At 38.2% G+C, this 16,451-nt stretch overlaps 1 protein-coding gene and 1 pseudogene across 2 annotated transcripts in view; both read right to left on the bottom strand.

Moving 5' to 3' along the window:
• SLC9A7 (solute carrier family 9 member A7) overlaps positions 1–16,451 on the bottom strand; it is a 224,368-nt gene that overhangs the window by 177,039 nt on the left and 30,878 nt on the right. The window lies entirely within an intron of this gene.
• On the bottom strand, positions 3,588–3,984 carry LOC128577903 (vesicle-associated membrane protein 4-like; annotated as a pseudogene).

A 16,451-nucleotide genomic window follows, 5' to 3' on the forward strand; every position in this document is an offset into this window, starting at 1 on the left:
ATGAAGAGCTGGCATGCTGTGATGAAGCATTAGGCTTCTTACAATGCCGACCTAGAAATCAAATCATGGCTTTGTAGCAAGGAATAAAAATCATGATGAAAAACCTACAGCTGATCTCCCCACCTAGCAAAGGAAAGATGTATAAAATATAATCACCACCACATTTAACTGACAGATTTAATGTAAGAGGTGATATAATATGTAGTTTATATACATTGTGGCCATAAAGTTCATGTGCAATTTAAAATTGCCCACGAACATTATGGCCACCCTATATTATAAGGCTCATCTTGAAAAAGGAATAATTTGCTCATTTGCTATAAGTAACACGCCTGGGTTGGGCAGCCTGTGTCAATTTTACTGACAATGAGATTTCTTCCTAGAAAAGGAAAACACTACCACAAAGCAGTGTCTGAAAACCCTTGCTCAGATCTCACCTTGATTTCCTCACAAAGCAAACTCATTCACTCCCCTATGAAGAGGCAAAGTAGGTGACTGCTGGAGTATCAAAGCTGAGAACTTCTGCCAAGGCAGGAAGGGATGGGGTTAGCAGGCAGGGATATACTCTCTGACTCCAAGAATTTGAGAGAAGGGGCTGTCATAGACTCTCTCTGATAGTAGGACAGGGGTATACGCCAAAGCGGCAGATGCTATCTTCACCTACGCACAGCATAAGGAATCTGTGTTCCCTGGAAAATACCCAGTGATGCCACCCTGTGCAGCTGTAACCTACATGAGAATTTTGACTCAGTCATCAACAGTGACATTTTTTTAAAAACTATCAATTCCACCCATTCCCTATGAAGAAGAATGGGGAAGCGAAGCCTCAAGAATCAGAAGGGTTCAGAGCAGGGAATTTAGAGACAGAGTAGAGTACCTGGGTTCAAAGCTTAGCTTCACCATTTACTAAGCTAGATGACTTGGGCAAGTCACTTGACTTCTTTGTGCATCAGGAAACTTTTTTTTTTACATTGTTTTAAATCAACAGGAGGCCCGGACGAGGATTAAACTCTCCACCCCTTATTTACAAGACCGGTGCTCTAACCACTGAGCAATGGAGCCCAGCTACATCATAAAATGCCTGGGATAGTATTTGGCACATATTAAGCACTGTTTGTTATTTTTTTATTAAAATAAACATTTTCTAAATGTTTACTCAACTAGGAAAAGCCCGTGACCCCATTTAGACAGCTCACCAGAGTTGTAGCTAGAGTTCTGTTCGCCCTTCTGCCCCAGACCATCTGCCAAAGCTGCTGAAAGGAGTCTCAGGGTCTATCATGGGGGCAGATACTCCTTATTCTTCTCACCTTCTTGTTGCTTTCACCCTGATTTAGATGCCCCCATCACTGACACAATCCCACTTCAAAACGCTAACCTTTCACGCCAAGGCAGCAATGTAGCAGCACAACTGCAGTAATGGGGTCAAGCTGGCAGCCAGACTCCCAAGACACAAACAAATATGTATTGAATACATTTTACTTAGCTTTATAGAAGGATATGGTTTACTAAATGTAGACTACAAATGTCTTAACACAATAACTAAGAAAATGCCATGAAGGCTATTTTAACCTGTTTGATGAAAATATTTCAAACTGTATAGAAAACCAGCACATTGTACCCCATGATTGCATTAATGTACACAGCTATGATTTAATAAATAATTTTAAATAAGAAAAGAAAAAGAAGGATATGGGGCAGGTGATACCTCGGAGACAGCAGCTTCTTCTCAATGGGAGGCACAGCAGCTACCCAAGCACACAGCTTCTTTTACCCCCTCATCCACACAGGTCATACATTACTGTCACAGATGACAGAAAAGATGTTTGTAGGTCTTGTTGATGAAAAGAAGCCACAGCCCCCTTTCCTGCCAATCTTTTATGCCACTCTCAGGCATGCTGAAAGTCCCCAAGCCAATTGACAGCTCTCCAACCCAGAAGCAGCTCCCTTCAACAACTAAGGCAGGCATAACATCTCCCAATTATCCTAACTCTACTATTTTCAAAGACACAGCACATGAGAAACCTAAATTAACCCAAGCCTTCATTCATGAATGCCAATCCATTTTTAACAGAATGAAGCCTAGGCCCCCAAATGGCAATTGAGGCCCCATTAAATCTGTTCCCTGAACATATTTCCTGTCCCATCTCCTACAACTGATCCCCACAAGCCCTAAACTCAGATACATAGCCTACTTTGGCCTTAGATTCACCATACAGCTGTACTCTCCTTAGAGTGTCAACTTAAAGACAGAAACCTTTTCTTTATTTCCTCTTCCTATCACATAACACCACAGCATAACCTCTTAAATACTAAAAACTCAGGAAAACATTAACTGCATTTAAGCAATGAATGAAGCTGGGTCACAGTTGTTCTACTATGGTGAAGGAAAATTATAAATTTTAAAAGTCCCAATGTTTGCATGTCAGTGATCCTTATACACATGAAATATTAAAGGCCAAAGGCTGCATCTAAACCACTTTCTCAATTCTTATAGGAAGAAAAAGGCACCCCAGAGGGATCAGGAAGCTAATTTCTTTTTTTTTTATTTTATTATCTCCAGTTTTATGTGCCATACTATCTTTTTCACACTGATTAAATTTCCCATTTCCATAATCCAAATGCCAAAAAATTACTACACATTCCCTTATATATCCAAAAATAGGTTAACTGGAATGTTTTTAGTTATAGCTGAAGGCAGCAACATTTACAACATTTAGCACTTTTGTTACACCGATAAACATGTAGACATTGCTTGCAAAGCAACTGTAATATGAAAAGAATATTTTTGCGGGGCGGCGCCTGTGGCTCAGTGAGTAGGGCGCTGGCCCCATATGCCGAGGGTGACGGGTTCAAACCCAGCCCCAGCCAAACTGCAGCAAAAAAATAGCCAGGTGTTGTGGCGGGCGCCTATAGTCCCAGCTGCTCGGGAGGCTGAGGCAAGAAAATTGCAAGCCCAAGAGTTAGAGATTGCTGTGAGCTGTGTGATGTCATGTCACTCTACCTGAGGGTGGTACAGTGAGACTCTGTCTCTACAAAAAAAAAAAAAAAGAATATTTTTGCAAATACTGACAGAATGGTTATTCAGCATAATGACTTGGTACCCTACATAGACTCTTTCAGCATAATGACTTGGTACCCTACATAGTCTTCCTGACACACAGCCTCACCTGAACCTTAATGCAATAATGTCAAGTCCTTATGTCATTAAAATACTAGTATGAAATATTGTCATCAGTATTTATTAGCTATATACACAAATTATGACTGGCAAGTATCTAGTATCTATTAGCTATATACACAAATTATGACTGGCAAGTATCTTGGAATATGGCAAAATAGAGGTTGATTATCGTCACCTTAAACATAATTATTAAAAGAAAATTTTAATTTTCTTTAGAAGAAGAAAGAAATATAGATATCTTAGAAGAAGATAATTGGATATTCTCAATGCTCCAGTTTGAAGTGATATTTGCCTCTTAGTTTCTTGAAAAAGAAGTTTTCAAAGTTATATGCATAACTTAAATTATGTAGCAATCTTTTATTATTATTGTCCCAGATCTTGTTTAATGAAGATCTCTGTCATCAAATCAAATATGATATTTCACAAGTATAAGAATTATACTCACTACCAAAAGGATAACTACAACCAAAGGCCATGATGGCTTTTATTTTGCAACCACACTACCAGATTTGCCTTTTAAGTTGTTTGGTTTTATTGCTGATTTGTCCTGTAATTCATCTAGTCTCTCCTCTCTCTCAATTACCTTTGTAATGTTTTCTTGCATAACATTAATAACTTCATCCACCTGATTGTGAACATGCTTAATTTTATAATTTCTAGGTCCAAATCTTGGTCCAGAAGGTTTCCTTAGAAAAAAAGTCCTCTTTTTCATCTGAATCATCTTCCAAAAGATCTCTCCTTTCACTTTTCACAGAACCAATGACATCATCAGCATTTAGGCGGCACTTGAACTCGGGGGGCATACTTTACTCCCCAAGCATTTTTCTACTTCCCAGCAAAATAAGTATTCACCACTTGTGGCTCCCAGGGAACTCCTGGCAGCTCTACCAGGTAGGTAGTACCAGGTGGGCAGGAGAAGGAATGAGAAACAGAGGAAAATGGCTGGGAGGGGGAGACAGTGACCATGGACCCCACATCGGTCACAGTTCTGCAGATGAGCCCCCACTCATCGAGCTGATCAGTGCTCCACCAGGAAACTAATTTCCCCATAACCATCCTTTTGAGTATAGCCTATGTCCCTATACAAAGAATAGACAATAAATGCTTAGGTATTCAACATGTGACTCAGTCTTGTGAAAATAATGATTGAACTTATTTGGGTCTCTTCATGGAAAGATCCAAACCTGTACTTAATAGACAATACCAAAGTAAATACAAGGAACCAGCCAATATAAGTTAGGGATGCCCCAAAGTTTGACTTGGGCAAAAATCATCTCTGGTCTTCAGATATAACCGAAAATCTCCTGCAATGCCATTTTTGGTATCCCTTAGCTGTTAATGACCAACAACCATATGATGGCATAGTCAGTGGTTCTCAACCTTCCTAATGCTATGGCCCTTTAATACAGTTCCTGTGGGTCGCGACTCACAGGTTGAGAACCACTGGCATAGGTTATCATTAAATGAGACCAGTATAACATACCAGGTAATATAAACAAGGCATGCCATTTATATTTATTGAGGCAATTTTTACTCCGACTTACAAATAGCATTATGTGTCTTACATGTTGAAATACTACCAATCTCATGAAGGATATATTCAACTTTATTAGTGTAAAAACAAAATGTTGATTAATGACTGTGAAAGCTGTTAATTTGACATACAAAACAGTTAACTTATTAACAATATTTAAAATGGATACAAAAAACATAAACCAGCTCGGTGCCTGTAGCTCAGTGGCTAGGGTGCTAGCCACATACACAGGGGCTGGTGGGTTCAATCCCGGCTCGGGCCTGCCAAACAACAATGACAACAACAAAAAAAATATCTGGGGGGCGGCGCCTGTGGCTCAGTGAGTAGGGCGCCGGCCCCATATGCCGAGGGTGGCGGGTTCAGGCCCAACCCCGGCCAAACTGCAACAAAAAATAGCCGGGCGTTGTGGCGGGCGCCTGTAGTCCCAGCTGCTTGGGAGGCTGAGGCAAGAGAATCGCGTAAGCCCAAGAGTTAGAGGTTGCTGTGAGCCGTGTGACGCCACGGCACTCTACCTGAGGGCGCTACAGTGAGACTCTGTCTCTACAAAAAAAAATATATATATATCTGGGCATTGGGCGGTGCCTGTGGCTCAAAGGGGTAGGGTGCCGGCCCCATGTGCCGGAGGTGGTGGGTTCAAACCCAGCCCCAGCCAGAAACTGCAAAAAAAAAAAAAATACATATATATATATATATGTGTGTGTGTGTGTATATATATATATATATATCCGGGCACTGTGGCGGGCGCCTATAGTCCCAGCTACTTGAGAGGCTGAGGCAAAAGAATCGCTTAAGCCCAAGAGTTTTGAGTTTGCCGTGAGCTGTGTTTTCACAGCACTCTACCGAAAGTGACATAGTGAGACTCTGCCTCAAAAAAAAAAAAAGAAAAAGAAAGAAAGAAAAGCATAAACCATAAAGGAAAAACTCTGATAAATTGGACTTCATCAAAATTTTAAATTTCTACTCTTCAAAAGACATTGTTAAAGAAATTAAAAGCCACAGACATATAGAAAATAGTGTAACCACTTATCTGATAAAGGATTGGTACCCAGAAAATATAAAAAATACTACTTAATAGTGTAGGCAGAATGGAGACTGAAGACTCCATTCTTGGCAGGGGTGGGTACCCCCAGAAAAAGGGAAAATTAAAATGTAAGCTAAAGGAGTCGGAACAAAGAAAAGTCAGCTGATTTACCTTTAAGCTAGCCATTGATAAATTTCTTATGTGAACAAGTTTCCCACCTTTCCTGAAACTCTGGCCTATAGGGGATATAGCTTACACCAATACCCTGCTGAGTCTGTGAACACTCTGAGGAAAACAATGGCCATGGGAGAGACTGTGGCAAGTCCTAGAAAAAGATACATCCTCTAAGTCATTTCCTGCCCATTAAACAGACAAAGCAGATATCCATTGTGGAGATTTGCATTTGGCTGGAGCAGAGACCAAGGGAACAGTTCCAGTCCTGAGATATGGGCAGGAGGGCTTACATCCCTTATGGCAGAGGAGGTGATGGGAGGAAAATGCCTCTCTCCCACCAATACCTCAGAGGAGATTAACGCCAGTGGCATTTTACTCCACAGGGAACTAGCGGAGTTTAACGCCTCCCTAGGAATCTGTGTGACTCCCAGACAAGAGGCTTCTCCTACACAAGGCTCAAGTTTCAGATTCCTCAAAAGTGCTCAAATCCTTAAAGTTAATAATAATAACAATCGGAGCTGATATGCTCACTCAGAGAAACTGCTGGTGTTTTAGTTCCCTCCCTCAGTTTACCACCTGGGCAGAGATTTGAATAAAAACTGGATGGAACAGACTGGGGCCACTCACGGGAGCCAACAAATGGGCGATGGTCCCCTGAGCTCCCACCTTTGAAAATTCTATTCTTTGTCTCGTTTCTTTATCGTCGTTCATAACTTTATATTTCTTCAATCGGTCGCACCAGTTCCACGGGTCTTAGCGGACCCTGCCCCCAGAGCGGGACCCCAACAAATAGAAAGACAAAAAGATTAAAAATGTAAAAAATATAAACAAAGAAGCTATGGAAGGCAAATAAACATAAGAAAAGAAGTTCAACAACATTAGTTATTAGGAAAATGCAAATTAGAACAGCAATAAGATACTATTTCATACTAGAATAGCTAAAATTAAAAATTCCTAACTAACAAAAGTTAGTAATAATGTGGAATAACTGGAAATCTATGCATCTGCTAGGAATGTAAAATGTTTAGATCCTTTGAAAAAGGTTGCCAGGTTTTTATAAAGTTAAACATACACTTATCATGCCACCCAAAAATCTTACTGTTGGGTATTTATCCAACAGAAATGAAAACACATGCCCACACAAAGACGTGTAAGCAAATGTTCAGAGCAGCTTTATTTATAATACCTCAGAACTGAAAACAACCCAAATGTTCAATAAATGGTGAATGTGTAAGAAAACTGTGATTCATCCATTACTGCTGCTCAGCAATAAAATAAGGAACACAACAGGAGGAATCACACTACCAGACCTCAGACTTTACTACAAATCGATAGTGATCAAAACAGCATGGTATTGGCACAAAAACAGAGAAGTAGATATCTGGAATAGAATAGAGAACCAAGAGATGAATCCAGCTACTTACCACTATTTGATTTTTGACAAGCCAATTAAAAACATTCAGTGGGGAAAAGATTCCCTATTTAACAAATGGTGCTGGGTGAACTGGCTGGCAACCTGCAGAAGACTGAAATTGGACCCACACCTTTCACCATTAACTAAGATAGACTCTCATTGGATTAAAGATTTAAACTTAAGACATGAAACTATAAAAATACTAGAGGAGAATGCAGGGAAAACCCTTGAAGAAATTGGTCTGGGTGAGTATTTCATGAGGAGAACCCCCCGGGCAATTGAAGCAGCTTCAAAAATACACTACTGGGACTTGATCAAACTAAAAAGCTTCTGCACAGCTAAGAACACAGTAAGCAGAGCAAGCAGACAGCCCTCAGAATGGGAGAAGATATTTGCAGGGTATAACTCTGACAAAGGTTTAATAACCAGAATCCACAGAGAACTCAAACGCATCAGCAAGAAAAAAACAAGGGATCCCATCGCAGGCTGGGCAAGGGATTTGAAGAGAAACTTCTCTGAAGAAGACAGGCGCACGGCCTTCAGACATATGAAAAAATGCTCATCATCTTTAATCATCAGAGAAATGCAAATCAAAACTACTTTGAGATATCATCTAACTCCAATGAGACTAGCCTATATCACAAAATCTCAAGACCAGAGATGTTGGCGTGGATGCGGAGAAAAGGGAACACTTCTGCACTGCTGGTGGGAATGCAAATTAATACATTCCTTTTGGAGGGATATATGGAGAACACTCAGAGATCTAAAAATAGATCTGCCATTCAATCCTGTAATTCCTCTGCTGGGCATATACCCAGAAGACCAAAAATCACAACATAACAAAGATATTTGTACCAGAATGTTTATTGCAGCCCAATTCATAATTGCTAAGTCATGGAAAAAGCCGAAGTGCCCATCGATCCACGAATGGATTAATAAATTGTGGTATATGTATACCATGGAATACTATGCAGCCTTAAAGAAAGATGGAGACTTTACCTCTTTCATGTTTACATGGATGGAGCTGGAACATATTCTTCTTAGTAAAGTATCCCAAGAATGGAAGAAAAAATACCCAATGTACACAGCCCTACTATGAAACTAATTTGGGACTCTCACATGAAAGCTATAACCCAGCTACAACTTAACAATAGGGGGAAGTGGGAAAGGGGGGGGTGGGTAGAGGGAGGGGAATCGGTGGGATCACACCTGTGGTGCATATTACAGGGGTATTTGCGAAACTTGGTAAATGTAGAATATAAATGTTTTGGCACAGTAACTGAGATAACGCCGGAAAGGCTATGTTAACCACTGGGATAAAAATGTGTCAAATGGTTTATGAAGTGAGTGTATGATGCCCCATAATCATATCATTGTATACACTTATGATTTAATAAAAAAATTAAAAAAAAAATAAAAAATAAAAATAAAATAAAATAAGGAACACACTATTGATACACACAACATGGATGAATCTCAAAAGCATTATGCAAAGTAAAAGAAGCTAGACACAAAAGGTTATCTATACCTGATCTCATTTACATGAAGTTCTAAAAAAGGCAAAACTAAACAGAAAGAAAAAAAGATCACTAGTTGCCAAGAGTTGAAGGTAGGAGAAGGGCATGTTCTGTAAAAGTAAATGAAGACTTTTGGGAAAACAGAAATCAAAACCAAATCTATATCTTGATTTTGGTGATGGTTACACAAGCATACACAATGTCAAAACTCATTGAACTGTATATTTTAAAGTAGTGAATTTTATTGTATATAAACTATACCTCAATAAACCTGGCTTTTTAAAAGGAATATATAAAAATAAATAGGTAAATAGTAAATATTTGTTGAGTGAATTAATGAATAAAGATGAAACAGTTAAATAACATAAGGAAAAAGCAACATACCTGGTTAAGCCAACAAAGTATCTAAAAAGAAACGATACAAGATAGAATAACAGAGATTAGATTATAAGTCTAATCTTTGTGGAACTGTTTGATGTATTAGCATTTATAACATTTTAAAACAAACTTTTAGAGTTGCATTTAATTTTTAGTTATTTCCTTGGTATCATACACATACAATCTAACGAACACACATGCTATCTAGCATCTGATAGTGCAGAGAAATTACCTCTTGCTTTGTAATGTTGAACTTTAAAAATACATGACATCTAATGTTTTTAATAAAATTATACGGATTAGGCTGGGTACAGTGGCTCGTGCCTATAATCCCAGCATTTGGGAGACAAAAGGTGGAAGGATTGCTCAAGGCCAGCAGTTTGAGACCAGCCTGGGCAACAGAACAAGACCTCATCTCTAGAAAAAGTTTAAAAATCAGCTGGACATGATGGCATGCACCTGTAGTCTCAGGAGGCTAAGGCAGGAGGATCACTTGAGCCCAAGAGTTTGAGGCTGCAGTGAGCTATGATGATACCTCTGTACTCTAGCCTGACTGAAAGGGTGAGACCATGACCCACAAAAGAAAATTGTAGTAATTATATATTTCTGGATAAAATTTCAGATTTACTAAACTCAAAGTTTCATTCTAAGTAACAATATTTTGGTTTGGTCTTGGCTAAATATTGATTTTTAACATCATTCAACATTAAGCCAAAATAGTTATCCAATGTCTAATCTGTTAACTTTCAGGATTTCAAGTTCTGATTCTTGCTTAGTCAGTCTCCACTAAACCAATGTAAAAATATCCTCTAGGGTTCAATCATCATTGCCTTCAAGAACTTATGGACAAACCCACCATTACCAGAATTTCAATGAGAAATTCTAACCCATTTTCAGTATTTCAATTTCTCATATTAATTGTAAAAATACTTTATTATGAAGCAGAAATATAGTAAAAACCACTAGACAATTTTCAGAAAATATCCTGGGCTCTTAAAGAAAATGAAAAATAATGTGGCTAAGCAAAATCTTTTTTAAAAAGAAAATACAGGAAATCCAGAACAATAATACATTTTAAACATATAATGGACAAGAAAACCTTACTTACAATACTAACGAAATTTTCAATATTTAGGGATAAACTTAAGAAATGTACAAAACTTAAGAGGAAAGCTCAAAAATATTCCAGAAGAACACAAAAGGATAACAAAACAAAAAGACACAGGAACTCCCTGAGTAGGATGAATTGGCATCATAAAAATGATTCTCTCACAGTGACTCATAAATTCAGTGCTATCCTAATAAAATTCCAATAGGCATTTGGACAGGAACTAGACAAGCTGATTCTAGAATCATGTACAAAATTAAATAAACAAGAGGAACCAGGAAAATTCAGGTGAGAAAAAAAAAAAAAAGGCAACAAGAAGGTACTAGCCCTGCCAGATTTTACAATATACTCTAAGGGCCTCAATTGGTACTGTGGTATTCATATGTGAAAAGAGAATGACCAGATGACCAGAACAAAAAGTCCAGATGTATAGGTATTTAGTATATGGATGTCTGACAATTAAGTACACGAATTAATCCTAAAAAAAGTGCTACATAACCTCACTGCTGAGTATCTCTATGGTCACCTTTGAAGTATTCCTCTTGTGAAACTTTTGCCAATACCAACACCTAGTCCACCTTTCAAAGCAATTTTGGAACTCTTTTTCTGGAATGACCATCAGAGCTGTTGTCATATGAAGATATGACAATTAAGTTCATGAACTTGCCACTATGTACTTACATTGGCAGCACTATACAAGCAACTCGGTAAGGTTTCATAACCTTGATATATCAGCGTCTCACAGCTATGTTCTTGTCAATGAGTGGTGGTGTCTTGCTGAGTGGCATTCAATATTGTTGCATATTGTCGTGTGCTATATGACAATAGCTCTGATGGTCATTCCAGAAAAAAAGTTCCAAATTGTTCTGAAGGGTGGACTAGGTGCTAGAGTCAGTGCATAGCTTCCCAAAGGGAGTACTTAGAAGGTAACTGTAGTGATATTCAGCAATGAAGTTTGTAGCACTTTTTCTAGGATGAGTTCACAGACTTAATTATCAGCCCTTATAGGTGCCATTCAATAGTGTCTATCCCAGGTAAGCAAATGTTCAGGTCCTATTTCTTCCTTCAGGGGTACCCATCTCTCTCCTAATTTGGGGTTAGTTGTTTGCTCTGGATCTCAGTTTTCTCCAGGGTTTAAGAAAACTCATTAATTTGCCACCTGTACAGCTTTTCTATTGTAAGGACGATAACTCTACATGTCATATTTCTGGGCTGAAGCTAGAAGTCCATTAGTTTTTCAGGTGTACTTACATCTGAAAGCCTGTGTCAAGCAAATTATCATGCTTGATGCCCATTTGGCCTTTTAAAATAGAAAAAAACTGGTCAAACCTGCATCATCTCTTGACCCTGTGTCACTGGCCTGGCCAGGCCCTCCTTACCAGCAGGGGCTTAATTGCACTACTCCTCTAGGAATGTCCTCTTTTATAGAAAACCAACTCTAATTAGGAATTTTTCAAGCACTGCTTGAACTGTAGAAATTGTAAAAATTGAAGAAACATCACCATAAATCCAAATAATATTGATTCAGAGAGATTAGTACCCACTCCACACACAGTTTCCCTGGATAAGCTAATCAAAAGGAGGCCTAGAGATGTCAGTTATCACTCTTAATGTGGTTCTATGAAAAAAGACATTGGCACAAAAATACTTGCATTTGTCTACAAAGATTAACATATACATTAAATTACAATGTTAATTATACTATAAAAAGTGTCCTTCCGTTTTCTTATCTACAAACTCTTCCTCCTCTTAAATAATATATAAAAATTCAGTAAAACAACATTGATAGATAAGCTTACAAAATAGCTGATATGAGGGTTTTTAATGCATATGCTTAATATTCAAATGTAAACAACTATTTGTCATAAATACTTCATCTCATCCTTCAGACATATATTACCACAGCAGCTCCAGTTTGTGCCTCAATACCTAACTTCCTTTTCCCAATACCTAACTCCCAATATCCCAAGAGATATTGGTTTTACTTGACTCTAACTACACAGTTGTTTTCCCCCCTCCTGGATCACATCTAGGTACTGGATATACTACACACCAGAATAGGCATAAATCTGAGGAAGGATATTTATGCTAGTCTTGGGCTTAAGTACCCTCAAATCCACTTTCTACCCTTTCTTGTTCTGCCACATTGGTAGGAGAGGGGAGGAGTGATTCCTGAAAACTACATTTTCAGACCATTTTCAAGTGGCTTTCAGTTGGATTTATGCAATGAGAGGTACCAGCGAGAGACTAGAGAATGGCAGGAAGGAAGAAACCAAAGTAAGTTATCACTACCCCTCTCAGCTACTTTCTCTCAGGTGGTGACTATATGTTCTCCATAGCTGAAGCTCCCACTGGAAAGCCCTCCCTCCAGATCCCATGTCTCACTGGGCAACCTTCATAGTGATTCCAGTTGCTACCAAGCAACCTCATTCCTAGGCTCTGGTGATACTACCTTGTCCCTGTGTCAGCCCTAGGAGTAACAGTGATTTTCTGCTATTGCTCATCTCTACGTTGCTTCAACATACTCTGGCTTCTTGGTACTTCCAATGCCTTGGTTAATAGCTACCTTCTTCTAAATTGCTGCCCTCTTTTATCATTACGGGATTGAGAGGACTTCACCTGCCAAATTAAGACTTCCATCCTTTACTGGACTTCCCCACAATGGATTTCACTACAGTATTAACATCTTGTCTGTCTCTCTTCAATGACATCATAAACATTGCACAAAACTGCCATTGAAAATAGACAATTATCTTATTCATACCACTGAAGAGAATCAGTTGGGCTCTTTCATAACCTACTCTATTAATGAATGCAATCTTTTATTCCCCCAGTTCACTCAACAGCAAACATGTATAGCATCCAAAAGAGTCATAGACTAAAAAACTATAGTGCATGGTAGGTTTGTTAAGTATATGTTTATGTGTATATAAATAGGCCTAACTGCATAAATGCACACACACACACAATTCACAGTTCAAGAAAATCAAATATCAAAAACAGAATGAATGTGGATGTGCATTACAATAAAAAAAAGGTCAAAAGTTATTTATATGTGTAGAATTAAGGCTTCCATAAAGGACATACATGACAAACCCAAAGCTAACATTATATTGTATGGGGAAAAGCTGAAAGCCTTGCCTCTAAGAACTGGAAGAAGACAAAGATGACCACTTTCACCACTCCAGTAGGACTAGAAATCTTGGCCAGCACAATCAGGCAAGACAAAGAAATACAAGGCATACAAATTAGAAAAGAAAAAAAAATCAAATTATCCCTCTTTGCAGAAGACATGATCTTATATTTAGAAAAACTAAAAACTCCACCAAAAGACTCTAGGTCTGATAAACAAATTCAGTAAAGTTGCAGGATACAAAATCAACATACAAAGATTGGTAGCATTTGTATTAATAAATACATGCACCAATAATGAAACAGTTGGAAAGAAATCAAGGAAGCACCCATTTACAATAGCTACAAAAAAATACTTGGGAGTAACTTTAACTAAGGAAGTAAAAGAACTCTACAAGAAAAACTACTGATGAAATAAGTTGAAGAGGACAAAACAAATGAAAAGATACCTCATGTTTATGAATTAGAAGAATTAATATTGTTAAAATGACCACACTACCCAAAGCAATCTACAGAGTCAATGCAATTCCTATCAAAATACTAATACTAAACTTTTTTTCACAGAACAGAAAAAAAAAATCTTAGAATTTATATGAAACCAAAAAAGAGCCTGAATAGTCAAAGCAATCCTAAGGAAAAAGAACAAAGCTAGAGACATCATATTAAATTGACTTCAAAATATATTACAAAGCTATGCTAACCAAGAGAGTATAGTATTATGTAGTAAAAAAACAGACACATAGACCAGTGGAACAGAACAGAGAACCCAGAATAAATCCATACATTTACAGCCAATTGATTTTTGACAAAGGTGTCAAGAACATATATTGGGGAAAGGATATTGATTTTAATAAATGCTGCTGGGAAAACTGAATGACCCTAGCTCTCACCATATATAAATATCAACTCAAAATAGATCAAAGACCTAAATGTCTGACCCCAAACTATAAAACTACTAGAAGAAAACAGGGAAACACTACGGGACACTGAGCTAGGCAAAGATTTTATGAGTAACACAGCAAAAGCACAAGCAACAAAAACAAAAATAGACAAATGGAACTAGATCAAACAAAAAGCTTCTGGACAGAAAGGAAATCATCAACAGAGTAAAAATTCAACTGTAGGCTCAGCACCTATAGCTCAAGCAGCTAGGGTGCCAGCCCCATACCCTGGAGTCAGCAGGTTCAAATCAGCCCAGGCCTACCAAACAACAATGACAACTACAACAAAAAAATAGCCAGGTTTTGTGGCAGGCGCCTGTAGTCCCAGCGACTTGGGAGGTTGAGGCAAGAGAATTGCTTAAGGCCAAGAATCTGAGGTTGCTGTGAGCTGTGACACTGCAGCACTCTACCAAGGGCAACATAGTGAGACTGTCTCAAAATAAATAAATAAAAATAAAAATACAACCTATATATAGGGAGAAAATATTTGCCTCCTATTCATCAGACAAAAGACTAATATCCAAGCTATACAAGGAACTCAAGAGAAAAAAAAAACATAAATAATTCCATTAAAAAGTAGACAAAGGACATAAATAGCAATTTCTCAAAAGAAGACATAAAAATGGAAAATAAGTATGTAAAAAAATGCTCAACATCACTAATCATTAGGGAAATGTAAGTCAAAACCAGTATGAGGTATCCTCTTACCCTGGTTAGAATGGCTACTATTATTTTATTATTATTATTAAATCATAGCTGTGTACATTAATGCAATTATGGGGCACCATACACTGGTTTTATACACCGTTTGACACATTTTCTTCACACTGGTTAACATAGCCTTCCTGGCATTTTCTTAGTTATTGTGTTAAGACATTTACATTCCACATTTACTAAGTTTCACATATACCCTTGTAAGATGCACCACAGGTGTAATCCCACCAATCTCCCTCTGCCCACCTCCCCCCTCCCTCCCCTCTCTTTCCCCCTTCCCCCTATTCTTAGGTTATAACTGGGTTATAGTTTTCATGTGAAAGCCATAAACTAGTTGCATAGTAGGGCTGAGTACATTGGATACTTTTTCTTCCATTCTTGAGATACTTTACTAAGAAGAATATGTTCCAGCTCCATCCATGTGAACATGAAAGAGGTAAAGTCTCCATCTTTCTTCAAGGCTGCATAATATTCCATGGTGTACATATACCACAATTTATTAATGCATTGGTGGATCGATGGGCACTTGGCCTTTTTCCATGACTTAGCAATTATGAATTGGGCTGCAGTAAACATTCTGGTACAAATATCTTTGCTATGATGTGATTGTTGGTCTTCTGGGTATACACCTAGTAGACGAATTATAAGATTGAATGGTCAATCTATTTTTAGATCTCTAAGTGTTCTCCAAACATCTTTCCAAAAGGAATGTATTAATTTGCATTCCCACCAGTAGAAGTGTTCCCTTTTCTCCACATCCACGCAAACATCTCTGGTCTTGGGATTTTGTGATATGGGCTAATCTTACTGGAGTTAGATGATATCTCAAAGAAGTTTTGATTTGCATTTCTCTGATGATTAAGGATGGTGAGCATTTTTCATATGTCTGTAGGCCATGTGCCTGTCTTCTTAAGAGAAATTTCTCTTCAAGTCTCTTGCCCAGCCTGCGATGGGATCACTTGTTCATCACTTGCTTATACGTTTGAGTTCTCTATGGATTCTGGTTATTAAACCTTTGTCGGAGACATAAGTTGCAAATATCTTCTCCCACTCTGAGGGCTGTTTGCTTGCTTTACTTACTGTGTTCTTGGCTGTGCAGAAGCTTTCTAGTTCGATCAGATCCCAGAAGTGTATTTTTGCAGCTGCTTCAATTGCTCGGGGGGTCCTCCTCATAAAATACTCGCCCAGACTAATTTCTTCAAGAGTTTTCCCTGCACTCTCTTCTAGTATTTTTATAGTTTCATGTCTTAAGTTTAAATCTTTAATCCAGTGAGAGTCTATCTTAGTTAATGGTGAAAGGTGTAGGTCCAGTTTCAGTCTTGTCTACAGGTAGACGG

The sequence above is a fragment of the Nycticebus coucang genome, chromosome X (assembly GCF_027406575.1).
Source record: "Nycticebus coucang isolate mNycCou1 chromosome X, mNycCou1.pri, whole genome shotgun sequence".
In the NCBI taxonomy this organism is placed as follows: domain Eukaryota; kingdom Metazoa; phylum Chordata; class Mammalia; order Primates; family Lorisidae; genus Nycticebus; species Nycticebus coucang.